This window comes from Rhinopithecus bieti, unplaced genomic scaffold (genome assembly GCF_001698545.2).
Source record: "Rhinopithecus bieti isolate Rb0 unplaced genomic scaffold, ASM169854v2 scaffold_2453, whole genome shotgun sequence".
NCBI classification, from domain to species: domain Eukaryota; kingdom Metazoa; phylum Chordata; class Mammalia; order Primates; family Cercopithecidae; genus Rhinopithecus; species Rhinopithecus bieti.
Window position 1 is genome coordinate 5060752 of NW_016804447.1, and position 20451 is coordinate 5081202.

Consider the following 20451-nt stretch of genomic DNA (forward strand, 5'->3'; position numbering starts at 1 on the left):
GACTGTTGTTTTAGAGAACAAGGACTTTTTTTGGTTCATTGTTCATTCCCAGAGTCCAGTACAGCTCTTGAGATATAGGAAGTATGTCATAATTGTTGGTTGAATTTATACTTGTTTAATACTCACAGATTGTTTAATCCTTATAATATGTTGGGGGATGCAGAATTCTTGGATTGTTTTATAATCAGATGTGCAAACTTGGGACTCAGATGTGGCCACATTTTCAGCAGAGATTTATAGATTATCTGGAAGCATTTTGGGATCAAGGATGGGCTTTTAAAATACCCTTCTCCCAGGTGCAGGCATTTTCCTGAAGGGTGAGCTTTGTATTTCATGTGGGATAAGGTGAAATACGAATAAACAGCTATACACAACACAAACATTACATAAGCAAGCAGATACTGTGCATAAAGTGCTTCTTCTACTGTTAAGATAGTAAGATTATAGGTCTCTTGAAGGCAGCCCTCTGGTCTTCTGTCTCTCTGACCTGGCATAATACTAGCAGATCCTTTGGAAATACGACATTTTGTTATTCCCCTGCTCAAAGTCTTTAAATAATTCCCCACTGTCGCCATGAAGAAATCTAGTTATCTTGGTTTGGCATTGAAGTCTGTCATGATCAGGCCTGGCCTCATCTCTTGACATTGCCCCATTTAAAATTCCACACTGCAGTCACTTGGAACAAATTATAATGTCCTGATCTTGCCCAGTCAGGTGCATCTGTGGATGATCTTTCTCTGCTTTTGTCACCAGGCCAAATTTTTCTCTGTCTTCTTCCAGGCCCTGTTTGGGATCTCCTTCTTTGGGATGACTTCTTTGAATCTCTCCTTATCTCCTCATGCCTTAACCCTCTCTCCCACCGGGATAGATGCCCCTTTTCTGAGCTGCCTTATCATCCTGCCTCTGCCCTTGCTTGACATTCTGAATTGTTCATCAGTGGCCTACTTGTCTGCACCCACCTCAGGACTGTTGTTTTAGAGAGCAAGGACTTTGTTTGGCTCATTGTTCATTCCCAGAGTCTAGTACAGCTCTTGAGATATAGAAGTACGCCATAATTGTTGGTTGAATTTATCAATGAATAGATGCTTCAGATTCCATCCGTTTATCTCCACTGGCACCAATCTCTCTGGCTTGTTTTCCTATGACATCCCTGAGCAGGGATCCTGCAGAGTAGATAGAAAAGGCCTGTGTCTATCATGGAACTTGTGCCTCCCAATTGGCTTATACAGGCAGTTATATCACTGCAGATCCTCGTTTTAATTGGATTAAGGTATTCTCCTCTGAGAAGTGAAAACAGCGTATAATTTACAAGGGATATTAAGTGGGGTTCTAAAGTGTGAAAGTATTTGTTTTGTTTTGTTTTGTTTGAGACAGAGCCTTGATCTGTCGCCCAGGCTGGAGTGCAATGGCACCATCTCAGTTCACTGCAACCTCCACCTCCCAGGTTCAAGCGATTCTTATGCCTCAGCCTCTCAAGTAGCTGGAATTACTGGCATGCGCCACCGTGTTCAGCTAATTTTTGTATTTTTAGTAGAGACAGGGTTTCACCATGTTGGCCAGGCTGGTCTCGAACTCCTGCCCTCAAGTGATCCACCCGCCACTGCCTCCCAAAGTGTTGGGATTACAGTTGTGAGTCACTGAGCCTGGCCTAGAGTGTGAAAGTAGAAGGGACCTTAGAGGTTACAGGGTCCATTCCTCTTATTTTACAGAGAAACCAGGCTCAGAGGTGGAAAGATTCATCCAAGCTCTCATGATTAATTCATGGCTAAGGAAGATATCCATTGCTTTAGCCTGCCTCAGTCTCTTTGGGGAATCAGCCCTTCCCACTCTTGGTCCTAGCATTTTGGCTGGTGCTGACTTCACTCCCAAATCCAGGATGAGCATGAGAACTAGGCCTCTTCAATCAGAGCACCAGGACTTATGTTCCCAGAAGGCCAAGCAAAACCAGTGAGACATGATTTCAGGACTTTGGAAAGAGAAGTTTATATGCTCCATTGGGGTTCCTGAGAGGATGAGATTCAAGCTTGAGACTGTTGACAGCCATCTTGTCACCATGTGTAGACAGTCAAGGGAAGCAATGCCAAGAGATGGAGAGAATGAAATCCAGTTTTCTTGGTTTGGCACTGAGGTCTCTCATAATGACATCATTGGAGACCCTGATACAGCCATGCTTGACGTCTGATCTCTGTAGGAGCTAATTAATTACTGGGGTTTCTGTTTATTTTTTGCTCAATCAAGTTTCTGTCACTTTCCAATAGTTAGCCTAAGGAATTCAACATTAGACCTAGAAGCAGGCCTCTTAACTTTCAAATGCTGTCTTCTTTCCACCAAACCACATCAGGCATTCCCCTGATTAACCCAATCCCACCCACACTGGGCATTCCTCTGATTAACCCAATCCCACCCACTGTCACGTAAGAGAAAGCAGAATTAGGAGGGAATGGGAGACAATGGGCTGCATTTCAATGGGCGGGGGTATGTGTGTATCTAGTGACGGGCCCCGGGGACAAGTAGGAGGCATGAGGTCAGTGGGGTAATGAAAGGGTTACATCAAAACCAAACTTCAGCTGCTTCCCTGTTTTAACCCCGGCAGTCTAATGAATAAGAATTGGTGGGCAGGAGATGGGGAAGTACATGTGACTAGAAGCTGATTCAGCTGGATGTTTCTTCTCGATTAATGAAAAAACCTTTTGGTCTGGACCTGGCAAAACCAAAAGTCAAGGCATCACTGTTTTATTGTTCATTTCTCATGACTCACCTAAGGCATGGGAAAATACAAGGCTACAGAAGAGCCACAGCCTTAATCAACAAACATTATGCAAACCCAGTACTACTAAGGTGGCTGTGCTGGGCTGTGTCCATTGATGGGGATCAGGCACACAATAATATCACTATGATACGCTAAGCAGACTGTCTCATGCTTTGGGGATAACCTGGTTGCAAGTCTCTGAGATCGGTTCTTCATTACCAGGCGCAAGAAGCAGGAACTGAAATTGTGGGCCTGTTCCTGGTGGGAATCCCATATGAACCATATCCCAGGGTGGGATTTTTAGCAATCTGCTTTCTCCTGATTTTTCCCTCTTCTTTGGTACAGATGAATTTCAACAACCAACGAAACTAGGGTGTGGGAGTAGCGACTTGGAGAGGACAGGAGATGGGTTCCTGGAGTCTTGGTGATGTTGAGTTCCTAAACTGTGCTACTTCTGTGGAGATGTTCAGTTTGTGAAAATTTATTGAACTGTGCACCTATGATTGTTGTATTTCCTCTAAGTATATTATGTCTCAATAAAAACACCACAGTATGTTAAATGCTGTCATTGTAGGCAATTATTTGGCATTGTGGAGGTCTTAGAAATAAAATTAAATGGCGCCACTGAAATTATGTGATAATACTATTCCGCTCTAGGGTGGCCATACAGATATTTCATGTATTTATATTAACTTCAAAATATGTAATAATCAAAATGAATATATAAATGTTAAAAAGAAAAATAGAGTTTTCACAATCCTCCAGGAGCCTAGGATACTGGTTGGGAAAGACTGAAGCATTGTTATAGTTCAGGATCACAGTGTAAGTTGACCTCAAATCCATTTACATCTCTCCACTTCTGCTGCCATCACTCTAGTTCATGCCACTAGTAACTCTGGCCTGGACAGGAGAAGTACCCTCCACTCTTGTCTGATGTGTAATCCTTTGTCTACCGATATGGTCTGGATCTGTGTCCCCGCCCAAATCTCACATCAAATTATAATCCCCAGTATTGGAAGTGGGATCTGGTGGAAGATGATTGGATCATGGGGGCAGTTTCTCATGAATGGTTTAGCAAAATCCCCTAGTGCTGATGTGGTGATAGAATTCTCATAAGATCTGGTTGTTTAAAGTGTGTGGCACTTCCCACTCTCTCTTCCTCCTGCTCTGGCCATGTAAGATGTGCCTGCTTTCCCTTTGCCTTCCGCCATGATTGTAAGTTTCCTGAGGCCTCCCCAGAAGCTGATGGCACCATGCTTCCTGTACAGCCTGGAGAACTGTGAGCCAGTTAAACCTCTTTCCTTTATAAATTACCCAGTCTCAGGTATTTTTCTTTATAGCAGTGTGAGAATGCACTAATACACCTACCTAGTAGAAAATCAGAAGATGATAGTTTTAAAATATGACTCAAATTACTCTCCCTTCCCCCCAGGTCTCCCTCCCAAGCCCTTCAAAGATTTCCTGACACTCTTAAAGTCCAAATCCTTCTCCATGGCTCACGGTGTCCACCCTTGACCAGTCCCCACCTGCCTCTCTGACCAGCTGCCCACCACCCTTCCCCAGCTCACCACTCTCAGCCCCCTGGCCTCTTTTCATTCTCCCAACACCACATGCTTGTCCTAGCCTTAGGGCTTTTACATGTATGCCTCTACTGCCTAAAATAGAAGTCTCCCAGATCTTTGGATTGCTGGCTTCCTCTGATTCTTTAAATCCCAGCTCAAATATTCCCTCAAGTAGCCCCTCTCAGCCATTCTATGTCACTATCTCACTACCTTACTTTATTTTCTTCATTGTATCCAAAGCTATTATGTTACTATGGTTGTTTACCAGAACATAAGCCCCATAAGGGCAAGGATCTTGTCCACCTTGTTTACGGTTTGTATCAGTCAGGGTACCAGCAAGGGGTCTCACTATGTTGCCCAGGTTGGACTTGAACTCCTGGGCTAAAGCGATCCTCCCACCTCAGCCTCTAGAGTAGCTGGGCCTACAGGCACATACCACCACACCCAGCTAGATGGCATTCTTAAAGGAGTGTAACCGAAGGGAATTTAAGACAGGAACCAGGAACAGAAATGTGGGCAGGGTTAAGGGAACACACGATGTGGCACCCAGGGCCTACCACTGTGGAAAGCTATCCCCGCCGGTAGAACTGAAGGGGCGAGAGTGGGGAATTGTGTTTGGAGATGGTAAGAGCTGAGGCTATGGGAAAGGAGCTACCCGCCACAGCCATGGCAACGCAGGGGACAAGTGGAGACTGGGTAAGTTGCCCTGCTTCTTTCTCCTCCCACCCTCAGATTTCCTGCCATTATTTCCCGGCCAAGCCCAATGGGAAGCCAGACAGCAAGAGAGCCTTACACAGTCCATAGAGGTCAGACTTTGGGGCCCCAGAACAGGGCAGGAAGGGTGGGGCACAGGGCTGGATTGGAGCAAACGGAGCATAGCCAACCCTACAGTGCTTGCTACGTAGGGGCTCCCACATGCTGATTGAATGAATGGATGACTGAATGAATGAATAAATGAACAACAAAGAAAGCTGAAGAGAAAGGCAAAGGAATATCCACAGGAATTAACATTTAGGAAGCTCCTGGTGGGTGCCATGTGGGCATGATATATAAATAATCTTGTTTAATCCACACAGGAATCCTATGAGATACCTTACTGTCCCTTATTATGGCTGAAGATCCTGAGACCTTAGAGGTTAACAAACCTTATTAAAGAGAAATCATGGAGCCAGGATTCCAACTGAGGTCCCAAGTGTTTTTCCCTCGCATTACACTAAACATAAATTGCATGTTTCCATACTTGCATCAGCCTGGAACCTGTATCCCTCCCATTCCTGCCTGGAATGCACTATAGCCTGCCTAAATCCCAGTTAACCTCTGGTTCAGCTCACGCTCCTCCTCTTCACAGCCTGCCCTGGATCACCACAGCCAAAGGTAATCTTTCTCTCTTTCGGATATTATAGCAACTGTTATATATCTTCATGTTTCAATTGTCATCTATTTCTTCATAATCTAATTATTTGAGAGCATCTCATCTCCTCAGCTATATTGAAATATCTTGGAATTTGAAATTTTTGTGTTTTTTTTGGTCTATTACTTTGTATCTTTATTGTAGGTAATCAATAAATATTTGTTGGTTTACTTACCTGTCTTATATAATTCATTTTCAATGTCTTTCGTTGTTTAAGAAAAAAATCACTTAAATGATACATTTTTACATATACTGTATAAACAACTTGTATCATTTTCTCATTTAATATTGGATCATAAGTTTTTTTTATTACATATCATTTGTAAACAATGTTTTAATAATATTCTAATAGTCAATTCTATGGCTGTACCAAAATTTAAATCATTTTCTATTGTGGACACTCGGGTGAATGGCATCCCTCGTCTCCTCAATATCAATGTTGTCCTAAACAGTTTGGCGCTACATTTCTTTTCTTTTTCTCTCTCTCTCTCTTTTTTTTTTTTTTTTTTGAGATGGAGTCTTGCTCTGTTGCTGCAGGCTAGAGTGCAGTGGCACAATCTTGGCTCACTGCAACTGCCACCTCCCAGGTTCAAGCAATCCTCCTGCCTCAGCCCCTCTAGTAGCTGGGATTACAGGCACACGCCACTATGACTGGCTAATTTTTGTATTTTTAGTAAAGTCGGGGTTTCGCCATGTTGACCAGGCTGGTCTTGAACTCCTGACCTCAGGTGATCCACCCGCCTCGGCCTCCCAAAGTGCTGGGATTACAGGCATGAGCTACCGTGCCTGCCCTCAAGCTACATTTATTTCTATGGAATCAATTTCCTTCACTAAGCCCTTCTTCAGGGAATGCTTAGTGAAGATTTGATTAAACACTACAGTTGTTAACTACACCAGATAAGTTTAACTTTGACACTCTAGTTTATTTTGTAATTCATCTTGTAATGGAAGAGTCAAAATAACAGTGTCTCCTGGTATATGCAGATAGATGAATACCTTTGGGAAGCCCATTGATTCATCTATCCATTCATCCATCCATATCCATCTATCCAAGTCTGCACAACTGGGGAGCCCAGGTGAGGAGAGCTGCAGTCATGATGGGAGGTTTGTGGTCTTCTCTGAAGATGTAACATTTCACCATCTTCAGTGCAACTCTTGTCCTCTGGCGACCAAGAGATGAGCATATTACGTCCTTGTGACTGTTCCAACTCCCTGTCAAGACTATATAGATTCCATGTATTATTATACTGATCACCGATCTAGACATCACAGTAGTTTTTGAGATGTCCAGTTGAAATGACAACTTTCATTAGTATTTAAAATACCAAACTATCTTTTTTTTAGCATCAGGAAATCCCCAATTCTGTTTCTGAAGTTGCCTCAAAGCACATGAGGGGATGTTGGGAAGGGAAATTACACAGACTATCTATCATGGATCAGAAGCTTGTACTGGTTATTTTACAAACATAATGCATTGATTAAGAGAGATGAAATCTGAATCCAGATTTCCTGGGTTTGGGTTCAAATCCCTGCTCCATTTCTTCATGACTGTGTAACCAGAACAAGGTTACTTAACTTCTCTTTCTCCTTTTTTTTCAGACAGAGTCTCACTCTAGCACCCAAGGAACAGTGGCACAATCATAGCTCACTGCAGCCTCAAACTGCCAGGCTTAAGAGATCCTCCTGTCTTAGTCTCCCCAGTATGTGGGACCACAAGTGCACACCATCATGCCCAGCTAATTACAAAAAAATTTTTTTGTAGATATGGAGTCTCACTATGCTGTTCAGGCTGGTCTTGAACTCCTAGCCTCAAGAAATCCTCCCACCTTGGCCTTCCAAAATGAGTGCTGGCATTATAGGCATGAGCTGCCATGCCCAGCCTACTTAACTTCTCTTATCCTTACTTTCTTTATCTGTAACATAGAGATAGTAATTACACCTCCCTCATAAGGTTCTTCTGAGACTTAAATCAGTTAACATATGAACACTAAAGTGGTGAAGCAAGCAGAATAGTACCTGACACATACTAAGTGTGATGTGAGTATGTGCTATTATTATTACTGATCTTATTTTAAACTCATTTAATTTAGTTCTTACAACAACTCTTAGTTAGATCGGGATTGAAAATTGCCTATAGGTTGAACTTGGCCTGCAGATACATTTTGTTTGGCCTGCACAATTTTCTTTAGCTTGAGCCAACATTTAAAACTCTGGAGTTTTATATAAAAATCTTGATTCCTGGCTCTTCTTGTAAAATCCTTATCTGGCAGCAGCCCACAGGAGCTGAGGGCTGCTGATTTCTTTAGATAAGGAATGCACCTTGGTAGTGTGCCATGATTCCGTGGGGATGACTTCAGTAGTGAGTGATAAAAGACCCAACCAATTAGTTGCTTCAAGTCAGAATTTCTATCTCAATTAAGAAGTCTGAGGTAGGGTAGTTCCGGGTTTCATTCAGAGGCACAAAAACGTTGTAGGAGACTCTTGCTCCCTTACTGCTAATGGCTTACACCTGTCCTCTCTGACATCATTGGTATGTCAGCTATGATGCTGCACTCATACCTACTGATGCCTCCAAAGGCTCACATGTCACATGCAGATACCCGACCAGTGCAGAAGAGATATCTTTTTACTAGTCTCTTTTCCTTATAAAGGAAACACTTTAAAAAACAAAAAACTACCCTGGTTGAGTGTCTCCTGAGCTCACAATTGGCCAAGACTGGCTTCTATGCCAATACCCTGGTTGGAAGAAAGCCTAGGAAAGTTGGTCCCACACTTCCTGCCCTTAAGTGGGAAGGCAGGATCTGCCTATAGGAGGGATGAGGCAAGGGGTAGTGAACAGGCCAAGAATGCCAGGCACATCTCACTCAGTAATTGCTCAAGCACACACACCCAGCTTCCTCCACCTATTTACCTACCTGAGGGCAACTGGATAAATGGAATCTGCATGTCAAGTTCAGGATTCAGCGCTATAAACTTATGGAAGGTTTGAGGCATGACTAGTTTAGGTGGATTTTTTAAAATAAAAAAATCACTTTCAGTTCTTAAAAAAGGAGTCCAGTTTAGGTTCAAAGTAGCACGATAACTTTGCTGCTTAGAGTTTGAAATTCAACTGGGATATTTACTCTTGCCTGGATAACCTGCAGCACTGATAGGGTTTGGCTCTTTGTCCCCATCAAGTCTCATCTCGAATTGTAACCCCCAACTGTCAGGGAAGGGCCTGGCAGGAAGCAATTGATCATGGGGGCAGCCTCCCCCAGGCTGTTCTCATGATAGTGAGGGAGTTCTCACAAGATCTGATGGTTTAAGTGCCAATAAGTTTTCCTCCTCTCACTCACTCCTCTCTCCTGCTGCCATGTAAGACGTGCCTTGCTTCCCCTTCACCTTCAGCCATGATTATAAGTTTTCTGAAGCCTCTGTAGCCATGTGTAACTGTGAATCAATTACACCTCTTTCCTTTATAAATTACCCAGTCTCAGGGAGGTTCTTTATAGCAGTGCGAAAACGGACTTACACAAACACCAACAAATATTTATGGTATCTCTGGGTGAACATCTAAGATGCCATTTAAAATGCTATATAGAGACGTGGGCGCTACCCTCTAGGTACTAACTATGGTCTAAACGCGTCCTCTAAAATTTGTAAGTTGACATTTAATCACGAATTTTTTGTTTTTTTGAGACAGAGTCTCGCTCTGCTGCCCATGCAGGAGTGCAATCGCTATCTCAGCTCACTGCAACCTCCGCCTCCTGAGCTCAAGCGATTCTCCTGCCTCAGCCTTCCAAGTAGCTGGGATTACAGGCACCCACCACCATGTCCAGCAAATTTTTGTATTTTTAGTAAAGACAGGGTTTTGTCATGTTGGCCAGGCTGGTCTCAAACACCTGACCTCAGGTAATCACCCACTTCAGCCTCCCAAAGTGCTGGGATTACAGGTGTGAACCTCCACACCCAGCTTGAGCCACTGCATCTGGTCTTAGTCATGAATATTAATAGGTGGGGGTCTTTAGGAGGTGATTAAGTCATGAGAATGAAGCCTCATGAATGGGATTAGCCACCTTGTAAAAGGTCTGGAGGAAACTAGTGTTTGTCCCTTGTTATCCTTCCATCCCTTCTACCACATGAGGACACAGAGGTCAAGGCGCCATCTTGAAAGCAAAGACTAGGCCCTCACCAGACACTAAACCTGCCAGCGCTTTGACCTTGGACTTCCCAGCCTCCAGAACTATGAAAAATAAATTTCTGGCCAAGCGCAGTGGCTCACGCCTGTTATCCCAGCACTTTGGGAGGCTGAGGTGGGTCAAGAGATCGAGATCATCCTGGCCAACATGGCTAAACCTTGTCTCTACTAAAAATACAAAAAAATTAGCCAGGTGTGGTGGCAGGCACCTGTAGTCCCAGCTACTTGGGAGGCTGAGGCAGGAGGATCACTTGAACTTTGGAGATGGAGGTTGCAGTGAGCCAAGACTGCACCATTGTACTCAGCCTGGCAACAGAGCGAGACTCCATCTAAAAAAAGAAAAAAAAAATCTATTATGTGTTAATTACCAATTCTTAGGTATTTTGTTATAGCAGCATAAATAGACTAAGACAATACTCATCACGCAAGTCACTCTGGAGGGCACTGTTCTATAAGAGCAGAACAGAGTGTGATACATGAATGCTGCAGGCATCAGAAATTGTTGGAACCTTTAGTAAGGCTCCCATTAAGTTGGGGGCAGGGTGGAATAAGTAGAAGTACACAGTATGCCACTGTGTGGACAAAGTTGTTTCTGATTTCATACTAAAGATAGAACCCTAAGACAAGACCTAACAAGAGGTTTCTTTGTGGAAACAATCTTCTTAGGTTAATAGCTAAATATAGTGGCTAATGTCTTTCTCAGCTATACCTTATGAGCTACCTTTAGAACAAGCAGGTTGAAGCTCTGCCTTTTACTAATCCCCTGAGATAATCTTTTTAAAACTCTCAGTGGCAAGTGAAGACCCCATTGTTTTCCCCACCTCTGAGATTTCTTTCATATCCCTTTAGCATTTGCATTTGCTCTTACTGGTTACTTCCCATGCTGAATCATTCACTGTCTATCTGGTCGTCTTCTGGGGGAGCCAAATAGTTTTAAACATTCTCAGTGACTCATCTATCCTCACTAGTTCCTTCATTTATTTGTGTTGATGTGTCATACACACACACACTCTGTCTCTCTCTCATTAAAATGCTAAAAAAGTTTCTATTTACGTCATAGTATACTCTACTTTCTCAGTGCATGTCTTCACTTGTCTTTTAGTTTTCTAGTTCATGCAGTTGAAATAAAGGTATGGTTATTTAATCTTTAACCAAGTCCCAGGTTTAGGCAAAATTGTCAAACTCAGGATTCAGCCCTTCAAAGCTTACGAATTATTGAGGGCCGGGCGTGGTGGCTCATGTCTGTAATCCCGGCACTTCGGGAGGCCGAGGCGAGTGGATCACCTGAGGTCAGGAGTTTGAGACCAGCCTGGTCAACATGGAGAAACCCAGTCTCTGCTAAAAACACAAAAATTAGCCAGGCATTGTGGTGGGTGCCTGTAATCTTAGCTACTCGAGAGGCTGAAGCAGGAGAATTGCTTGAACCCGGGAGGCGGAAGTTGCGGTGAGCCCAGACGGGCCACTGCACTCCAGCCTGGGCAACAGAGTGAGACACCATCTCAAAACAACAACAACAACAACAACAAAATTAATAATAATTACTTGGTGAAAATAATTCCGTATCATTACTATTTTGTAAAAAGAAAACTGGTCTCTTAGCACACTGTGTTGGTTGCTTTGCTACCTTCAACTGCTCTGCGTCAAAACCCTATATCTGAAATCCCTCAATAATGAGACTAACCGAGGTAGTGGTGCAACTCTATCTTGTACTTTAAAGCAGGCCTGCAAATACGGGATGCTCAGTAACCATGAGAAAAAGGCCTGATAAAAGCAACAACAGAAGCAAGTGGGACCCAAGGTGGACACCAGGGCACATCCTCAGCGCCTGGGTTTTAGACTATTTTGCCAAAGGTTTGGTTCTTTCCAACCTGAGATCATTGCTTAGATCTTTCTGGGGTGTAGTTAAAGTAAAATGAGCCTCTTTCTATTTATCCCACAGATGCTGTTCTCTCTTAACAATGTACTCCTTGAAGGCTTCTTAAGGTAATATCTGGTTGCTGCTGAATGCAGCCATAAATTCTATAGGACACTACCTTTGCTGAATGTGCTCAGTCCTCCCTCCTTAGCACGGCTCACCCTGCTAGACTTATTTTGCTGGCCTTCCTCTACCACCACTGCAACCTCCCAACAGGCTTTAAAATCCAGATATACCTAACGAATCACACAATTACCAAGCAGGAGGCTTTACATCAGAGCCTCTGAACATCCTGTTCTCTTCCCAGAATGCCCTTCTCCACCTCATCCACCTGGAGAATGCCTACGTATCCTTCAAGACCCAACTCAAGCTTTTTTTCTGTTTGTTTTAACCCCCCCTACAGCCTTCTTACCTTTCCAGATAGCACCAGAACTTTTCATCCACTACTATACCTTGTATGCAACTGTGTTACAGCACTCTCTAAACCTTCATGTCATCTCCTTACATTTTGAGCTTTATGAGAGGAGTGATATGGTTTGGATGTTTGTCCCCTCCACATCTCACCTTGAATGATAATCTTCCATGTTGGAGATGAGTTCTGGTGGGAGATGTGTGGGTCATGAAGTGGATCCCTCATGGTTTGTGGCTGGTGATAGTGAGTTCTCATAGGATCAGGTCATTTATAAATGTGTGGCACCTCCCCAACCTTGCTCCTCCTCCCCGCCACGTGAGATGCCTGTTCTCCCTTTGCTTTCCACCATGATTGTGAGCTTCTTGAGGCCTCCCCAGAAGCTGATGCTGGTGCTATGATTCCTGTACAGCCTGCAGAACTGTGAGCCAACTAAACCTCATTTCTTTATAAATTACCCAGTCTCAGGTATTCCTTTATAGTAATGCAAGAATGGCCTACCACAAGGAGGGACTTACATTATTTTCTGAATCTCAATACTTTTCTCCTGAAAAGTGTTTACTAAGTATTTGTTGAATGAGTGAAGAACTATTTTGAAATATTTATAACTCGCTGATGACATAACAGTATATGGTAATAGAGAATTTAGGAAATGCAGAACTATACAAAGAAGAACTAAAAGCCATCTGTAATCTCTGGTTAATAGGAATTAACCAAAGTTAATTACTATTCAATAATTTTCTCTGTAGATTTTTTCTATATTTTAAAAATGACAGCTTTATTGAGATATAATTTACATACCTTACAAGTCACTTATTTAAAGTATACAATTTCAATGATTTTTAGTATTTCATAGAGTTGTATAACTATAACAACAAGTTTTATAACATTTTCATCACCCCAAGAAGTAACCTCATATTCATTAGGAGTCATTTTCCCTCTAACTCTACCCTCCTTCCATCCCTAGGCAATCACTTACCTATTTTTCCTCTAAAGATTTGCCTATTCTGGACATTTCATAATAAATGAAACCATATAATACACAGCCTTTCATGTCTTGCTTCTTTCACTTAGAATAATATTTTCAAGGTTCATTCATGTTACAGGATGTATTAGTTAGTACTTCATTCTTTTTTATGGCCAGTAGTATTCCATGGCATTAATATACCACATTTTATTTATCTGGTCATCAGTTGATGGCCATTTGGGTTGTTTCCACATTTTGGCTATTGTGTATAATGCTGCTATGAAGATTTGTGTACAAGTTTTTATATGCACATATGTATTTGTTTTTCTCTTAAGTACATGCCTAGGAATAGAATTTCTGGGTCAGATGGTAACTCTATGTTTAACCTTTTGGGGAAACTTCTAGACTTTTTTCTTTCAAAGGTGCGGCATCATTTTACATTCCCATTAGCAGTGTACCAGTATTATTCTAGATTCTCCACATCCTTGCCCCCACTTAGTAGCAATCTTTTTTTGCGTGGTATCTCATTGTGGCTTTGATTTGCATTTTCTTGATAGCCAATTATGTTAAGCATCTTACCATGTATTTATTGGCCATTTATGTATCTTCCTGGGAAGAGCATTCAAATCCTTGGCCAATTTTTAGTTGGCTTATTAGTCTTTTAAATTATCGAGTTGTAGGCATTCTTTATATATTGTAGCTACAATTCCTTTATAAGATATGTGATTTGTAAATATTATCTCTTATTCTGTGGGCTGTCTTTCCACTTTCTTGATGGCATACTTTGAAGCACAAAAATTTTTAATTTTGGCGAAGTTCAGTATATCTATTTTTCCTTTTGTTGCTGTGCTTTTCATGTTAGATCTAAGAAGCCATTGCTTAATACAAGGTCAGAAAGATTTCAGCTATCTTTTCTTCTAAGAGTTTTATCGTTTTAGCTCATACATTTAAAATGTCTTTGATCTAGCTTGATTTAATTTTTGTAGATGGTGCCAGATAGGGGTCCTACTTTATTCAGTAGGCTATCCAATTGTTCCAGCACCATCTGTTGAAGAAATTATTCTCCCCTCACTGAATTGTTTGGGCACTCTTGTCAAAAATCGATTGACTGTAAGTATGAAGCTTTACTTCTAACTCTGAATTATATGCTGTTGATCTATATGTCTATCCTGGCGCCAATAGTGCACTGTCTTGATTATTGTAACTTTCTTGTGAGTTTTGTAGTTGGGAAGTATGAATCCTAAACTTCATTCTTCTATTTCAAGATTGTTTGGATTATTTTGGGACTATTGAATTTTTGTATGAATTTTAAGATTAGCTTGTCAACTTCTGCAAAAAGGCCAGCTGGAATTTTGATAGGAATGGCATAGAATTTGTGGATCAATTTGGGGAGTATTGCTAGCCTAACAATATTAAGTCTTTAATCAATGAACAGGGGATGTCTTTCCATTTATTTAGGTCATTTTCAGTTTCTTTTGTATATTGGGCTTTCATTTTCATTTGCCTCAAAGCATTTTCTAATTTCCTTTGTGAACTTTTTTGACCCATTTGTTATTTTAAAATCTATTGTTTAATTTCCATGTATTTGTGGATTTCTAATTTAATTCCATTGTGGTCAGAGAATATTCTTTGCATAATTTCAAACCTTTTATTGCCTAAAGCAAATATGATATATATACACCATGGAATACTACACAACCATTAAAAAGAGAATGAAATCATGCCCTTTGTTGCAGCATGAATGCAACTGGAGGCCATTATCTTTTTTTTTTTTTGAGATGGAGTCTCAGTCTGTCACCCAGGCTGGAGTGCAATGATGCCATCTCTGCTCACTGCAACCTCCACCTCCCGGGTTCAAGTGATTCTCCTGCCTCAACCTCCTGAGTAGCTGGGATTACAGGCATGCACCACTACTCCTGGCTAATTTTTATATTTTTAGTAGAGATGGGGTTTCACCTTGTTGGTCAGGTTGGTCTCCAACTCTTGACCTTGTGATCTGCCCACCTCGGCCTCCCAAACTGCTGGGATTACAGGCATGAGCCACTGTGCCCAGCCGAAGCCATTATTTTAAGCAAATTGACCCAGAAACAGAAAACCAAATATTGCATGCTCTCACTTATAAGTGAGGGCTCAACATTGAGTACACATGGGCACAAAGATGTGAACAAAAGACATGGGGGGGCTACTAGATGGGAGGGGGAGGAGAAGAATGGGGCATCAGTTGAAAAACTACCTATTGGATACTATGCTCACTACATGGGTGGTGGGATTAGTCAGACCCCAAATCTCAGCATCACGTAATATACCCATGTAACAAACCTGCACATGAATCCTCTGAATCTAAAAAAAAAAAAAAAAAGTTGAAAAAATTTTCAATCTTTTTAGAATTTATTGAGATGAGTAGGGCTGGCCGGGCAAGTTGGCTCATGCTTATGTTCCCAGAACTTTGGGAGGCCGAGGTGGGTGGATTACTTGAGGCCAAGAGTTCAAGACCAGCCTGGGCAACATGGTGAAACCCCGTCTCTACTAAAAATACAAAAATTAGCCAGGCGTGGTGGCACTTGCCTGTAGTCTCAGCTACTTGGAAGGCTGTGGCAGGAGAATTGCTTGAACCCAGGAGGCAGAAGTTGCAGTGAGCTGAGATTGTGCCACTGCACCCCAACCTGGGCAACAGAGTGAGACCCTGTCTCAACAACAACAACAACAACAAAAGAATAGGGCCAATACCACATCATGTATCCTGGAAAATGTTCTCTGCACACTAGAAAATACTATGTATTCTGCTGTTGTTTAGTAAAATGTTTTATAGGTATCTGTTAGGTCCAGTTGGTTTATGGTGTTGTTCAAGTCTTCCTTTTTTGTTGTTGATCTTCTGCCTAATTCTATTAATTATTGAAAGTAGGATATTGAAGTCTCTAGCTATTATTGTTGAATTGTCTATTTCTTCATTTAGTTCTGTTATTTTTCACAATCTATGTTTTGGAGCTCCTTTGTTAAGTGCAGAGATATGTTTATAATTGTTATATCTCCCTGATTGATTGACCTTGTTATCATTGTAAAATGTCCCTCTTTACTTCTAGAAACATTCTTAAAAGAATCTGTGTTGTCGAAATTAGTATTGCCACTTCAGCTTTCTTATGGCTTCTGTTTGGTAGTATATCTTTTTCTATCCTTTAACTTTCAAGCTATTTGAATATTTAAATCTGAAGTGCTGTCTCTATAGACAGCATTACAATTAGATCTTGTTTTAACATACTGGCATTTTTGCCTTTGACTGCTGTTTAATCCATTCACATTTACTGATTATTATTGATAGTAATTGTCTTTATATCTGCTATTGTTGGGTTTTTGTTTTTCGCTCTTGTCTTTGTTCCTCTATTTCTCATTTGCTGCTTTCTTTTGAGGTTAAGTGATTATGCCTAGCGTAACATTTTAATTCCTTGAATGAGTTTTTTTGAATTGCATTTTGAGGTATTTTCTAGTGGTTGCTCTAGGTGCTCCCATGATATAATCTTAACTTATCAGAATTAACGTTCAGATTTATACTAAATTAATTATAGTAACATATAGAAACTTTATTCCTACATAGCCCTATTTTCTCCTTCCTTTTTTGGTGCCATTTTTTACATATATAATATGTGTATATATAGAAATCCAACAATCCCCTTATTATTTTATAATTATTACTTCTATCTATTTTAGTCTTTAAGAAGTCAAGAGAAGAAAAAGGAAGCAAGTATATATTTATAGAGTCTGTTATACTAACCTTATTTACCTTTTCTTGTTCTGCTTCATTATTCCTGGATATGAGCTACTATCTGGTGTTACTTGCTTACTCCAATACAATTTTGCTACCATCTACCTCCTTTGTGTTGTTATTGCCAAATATATTACATGACTTTATGTTATGAGCCTAATAATACAATTATATATATATTATTTTATATGATTGCTTTTATAAAAAAGAAGAAAGGGAAATAAATATGTGTTTCAATTTTCTCTTATAATCACCTACATAATTACCTTTATTGATGCTCTTCGGTTTTTTTGTGTAGAATCAAATTATTCTCTGGGATCACTTGCTTTTAGCTCAAACTACTTTCCTTAATGTTTCTGGTAAAGTGTGCCTATATTTTTTGCACTGAATCTTTGTGTGTTTTACATAACAATCTACCATGTCATTTCCTGTCGATTCTTCTTTTAAAGCACAACTTACTATGTCTACATGAAATGTTGTGAACAGCACGTATCTAACTATTCTCCTAAGGGGTTGTTTTTAACTTCTAATCACTGCAAATGATGCTATCATAAACATCTTTGCATGTACATCCTTTAGAAAACATTTTTTTAAAGTATACAAGCGATATGGTTTGGCTCTGTATCCCCACCCAAATCTCATCTCGAATTGTAATCCTCACGTGTCAAGGGAGGGACCTAATGGGAGGTGATTTGATCATGGGGGGTGATTTCCCCCATGCTGTTCTCATGATAGTAAGTGAGTTCTCATGAGATCTGATGGTTTTAAAAGTGGCATTTCCCCCTTTGCTCTCTCCTGCTACCTTGTGAAGAAGGTGTCTGCTTCCTCTTCCCCTTCTGCCATGATTGTAAGTTTCCTGAGGCCTCCCTAGCCATGCAGAACTGTGATGCAATTAAACCTCTTTTGTTAATAAATTACCCAGTTTCAGGCAGCTTTTTATAGCAGTGTGAAAATGGACTAATATAGAAAATTGGTACCAGGAGTGGGGTTGGAGACCCCATACAGAGTCCCTACTGGGGCACTGCCTAGTGGAGCTATAAGAAGAGGGCCACTGTCTTTCAGACCCCAGAATGATAGATCCACTGACAGCTAGCACCATGTGCTTGAAAAAGCCACAGGCACTCAACATCTGCCCCGAAAGCAGCTGTAGGGGCTGTACCCTATGGAGTCACAGGGGTGGAGTTGCCCAAAGCCTTGAGAGCCCAACCCTTGCATCAGTGTACCCTGAGTACGAGACATGGAGTCAAAGGAGATCATTTTGGAGCTTTAAGATTTAATGACTGCCCTCTGGGTTTTGGACTTGCATGGGGCCTATGGCCCCTTTGTTTTGGTCAATTTCTCCCATTTGGAATGGGAACATTTGCCCAACACTTGTACCCCCATTGTATCTTTGAAGTAACTAACTTGTTTTTTATTTTAGGCTCATAGGTGGAAGGGACTTGCCTTGTCTCAGATGAGACCTTGGACTTGGACTTTTGGGTTAATGCTGGAATGAGTTAAGACTTTGACTTTGGGGGACTGTTGGGAAGGCATGATTGGTTTTGAAATGTGAAAAGGACATGAGATTTGGAAGGGGCCAGAGGTGGAATGATATGGTTTGGCTCTGTGTCCTCACCCAAATCTCATCTCAAATTGTAATCCCCACGTGTTGAGGGAGGGACCTGGTGGGAGGTGATTGAATCATGGAAGTGGTTTCCCCTGTGCTGTTCACATGGTAGTGAGTGAGTTCTCATGAGATCTGATGGTTTTAAAAGTGGCACTTCTGGCTGGGCACAGTGGCTAATGCCTGTAATCCCAGCACTTTGGGAGGCTGAGGTGGGCAGATCACCTGAGGTTGGGAGTTCGAGACCAGCCTGACCAACGTGGAGAAACCTCATCTCTACTAAAAACACAAAATTAGCTGGGCGTGGGTGGCAGGCGCCTATAGTCCCAGCTACCCAGGAGGCTGAGGCACGAGAATCGCTTGAACCCGGGAGACAGAGGTTACAGTGAGCTGAAATCACACCATTGCACTCCAGTCTGGGCAACAAGAGTGAAACTCCTTCTAAAAAAATTAAAATAAATTTTAAAATTGGCACTTCCCCTTTGCTCTTTCTTTATTTAATGGAGAGATGCTCATGTCATTATGTTTTACGGAAATTAGTCTCTTTTTCTATTTTTTCTTTCTTTCTTTTTTTTTTTGAGACGGAGTCACACTCTGTCACCTAGACTGGAGTGCAGTGGCACAATCTCGGTTCACTGCAACCTACACCTGCCAGGTTCAAGCAATTTTCCTGCCTCAGCCTCCCGAGTAGCTGGGACTACAGGTGCATGCCACCATGCCTGGCTAATTTTTTGTATTTTTAGTAGAGACGGGGTTTCACCATGTTGGTCAGGCTGGTCTTGAACTCCTGACCTCGTGATCTGCCCGCCTCGGCCTCTCAAAGTGCTGGGATTTCAGTCACATGGAAAAGACAGTTTAGCTGGATATAAATTTCAACATAGCACATTTAGGTGTTGTTTTTTCCTTAATCTTATTTGGCATTCTATAATGACTTTCAAGCTGAGAAACTTTCCTTAATCCTGGTAATTCTCTGCCATGCCTTCAAACATTGACTACTCTCTTTTCTTCCTCCTCCTTCTGGTACACTCATTATATACATGTTGACATTACTATTATCTCTCAACTTTCCTTATATACTTTTATTATTATTATTATTATTATTATTATTATTATTATTATTTTAAGAAAAAGACAGTCTTGCTCTATCGCCCAGGCTGGAGTGCAGTGGTGTGATCTCGGCTCACTGCAACCTCTGCCTCCCAGGTTCAAGTGATTCTCCTGCCTCAGCTTGCCAAGTAGCTGGGACTACAGGTGAGTGCCACCATGCCCAGCTAATTTTTGTATTTTTTAGTAGACACGGGGTTTCACTATATGTTGGCCAGGCTGGCCTTGAACTCCTGATCTCAGGCAATCCACCTCCCTCAGCCTTCCAAAGTGCTGGGATTACAGGTGTGAGCCACCACACTCAGCCTATTATTTTATTTGTTCTGGGTATGAAATGGCAGACTCCCAGCTCAGTAATTTGTTTCTCAGGTGTATTCCTTGAGATATTTATCTTAATTACTGAGTTATTTTATTTCAGCTATCGTGTTTTTTGTAATCAGGTTTTCCACTTGGTTCTTTCTTATTCTGTTAGTTCTTATTTCATGTTGCCAATATTGTCTCTTACTTGTTTGAAGATTTTTATGCTTATTTAGCATTTGTTATTTACCTACTACATTCATTCTGTGTCTTCTTTTTGTCATATTTCCTTTTATAGTGATGCTCTTCAGGTGTGTGGGGTTTGTTTTGTTTTGTTTTGTTTTGTCTTTGGGCTTTGATGCCCCTGGGAGCATCAACTTCTATAGTTGGCAATGTGCACTGGGGAGTGATCAGTACACCAGTGTTGTGCTGAAGTCAGGTCCTGAAAGGGAGTGGTGCTACATCCCCCAGGTTGTTAATAAAGATTGGGCCATTATCTC

General features: G+C 41.4%; 1 long non-coding RNA gene across 1 annotated transcript in view; it reads right to left on the bottom strand.

Moving 5' to 3' along the window:
* Positions 1-6863: 6863 nt before the first annotated feature.
* Positions 6864-20451, bottom strand: part of LOC108527235 (uncharacterized) — a 55084-nt gene continuing 41496 nt past the window's right edge. Inside the window, exon 3 of the long non-coding RNA XR_001884754.1 lies at positions 6864-6943. This is a non-coding gene — a long non-coding RNA (uncharacterized LOC108527235). The remainder of the gene's footprint in view (positions 6944-20451) is intronic.